We start from the raw sequence: 1,996 nt of genomic DNA, 5'->3' as shown, positions 1-1,996 counted from the left end.
TATAAACAAATAAATACGCAAAAACACATAGACCTATGAGCCTTTTGGAGCGTTTTTATGTGGGAAATACGTCTGTTTTGCCTTACTGTTGTTCTATAAGCTTTAAAACTGTGTGTGTAAATCTGCCGACATAGTATTATCATCAGACATATTTAAATAAGTGTATCGCTCGCGTGCACACAGCCCGCTTACCTTAACAGACGACACAAATGAGGCATGAGGAGAAGTCTATCAAATGCCTCAAGTTCCATGACGGACACAGAACAACATTCAATATTCCTTTTACGTCATGAAGTACTGTGAAAAGCAGCTCATACAGTCACATCTGCTGAACATTTTATGGAGGAGTGTAAATATTGCAGTTATGACTGAGTTAAATGTGTTCAGATGAAGAAAAAAGGAAGAAAAATCACTTGATCACGTGAAAATGACAGTTTACATGCAGCTATTTTTACACATTTATTCACAGGTTTGCATTACTGAGAGCAGGACAGAGGCAGGCTGCACTGGTGAGCAGTATCTTCATAATATTGTTGAATTAAAATAAATGATCAACAAATGAATCTGTCTCGACAGTCTTTACTAGTGAAGGCATTATTGACACACAAGCTGAATTCCCATTTAGAAAAATACTACAAAATATAAAGTGAGGTTTATTCATAAACTAATTTCGAGAGGATCACGTGCTTATGATTTATCACGGCTGGTCTCGAATTTGCTAATCAGTATCTTCCAATCATTCGAGCACTAAGCTACTATAAATAACCACAGTTTTCAATTCACTTTATCTTCGTTTGGAAGAAACCCCCCTCCTCCCCTTTTCCTCCTCTTTTACCTCTGACTGGGCGACACGGCGGCCCAGTGGTTAACACTGCGAGCCCCACAGCAAGAACACCGCCGGCCCTGGCCCCCTAGGACCGGTGGATGTTTCTGTGAGGAGTTTGTATGTTCTCCCCGTGTCTGCGTGGGTTTTCCCCGGGTGCTCCGGTTTCCTCCCACCATCCAAAGACATTCAATATACATAAAAACCAAGCATTTATCTAACCCTTGTGTTCACTTAGCTACAGCAGCGGGGAGGTCTGAGATCCACCGAGCTCGGGATCCCCTCTCGCTCTGCCAAACGGGAGGAAGCCCCGGACTCGAGGAGTCATTGAGCTCGGGGCTCTCTCCCGGGACAGCATGCCAAACAAGCTTTTATAAATCATCAGCTAAGTGTGAACTCTTGAAATACTATTCATGAAAATAATACAGACAAATCCAAATGCCCAACACAGGCAGGCTGCGCTCCACACCAGATCAGCTGGATGAGGTATAATGCCTCCGACACCGCCTGTAGTCAGAAATACAGCATTTTTAGCTGCAGTTATAAACTGCTTAATAACGCTTATTAATGTAGAGTTAATGCTTAACAAATAATGAAATTCACTAGATGCTGATGCCTAACAAATGATTCATAGTGTGTTTTTATTATAAAGTGTTACCCAAAGTATAAAAGTATAATTATTAGGCACATTATACATGTGGTTATAAGTCAAGAATACAGCATTTGTATCTGCAGTTATAAACAAATAAAAAAACAAATAATGAAATTCACTAGATGCTGATGCCTAATAAATGATTCATCGTGTGTCGTTATTATAAAGTGTTACCAAATTTTTTATTATTTAGTATTTAGTTTATTAATTGAATTTCACTTTCTTTCTCTTTTTTATTATTAATATTATTTTTATCGTAATAAAGTGTATATATATGTAATTCAAATTTAAAATAGTTTTCTTCATGCACAAGAATATGTCTTGGTGTTTATTTATTCATTTAAAAACTAATGACTATCATCTTTTGCCAAAAATTTCCCCCCAAAAAGCTGCAAAAATGCTAAAAAAGTATAGTCTAATCATATGATTACAAATTAAAAGTCTGAAAAAATCGCTCACATGACTCTTATTATTAGTGTGTATCCTTCAGATTATATTAGATTTAGATTATACATAGTCCC

This window comes from Danio rerio, chromosome 9, assembly GCF_052040795.2.
Source record: "Danio rerio strain M-AB ecotype USA chromosome 9, GRCz13ab, whole genome shotgun sequence".
NCBI classification, from domain to species: Eukaryota; Metazoa; Chordata; class Actinopteri; order Cypriniformes; family Danionidae; genus Danio; species Danio rerio.
The sequence above is the reverse complement of the archived record's forward strand: the minus strand, read 5'-3'. Positions refer to the sequence as shown.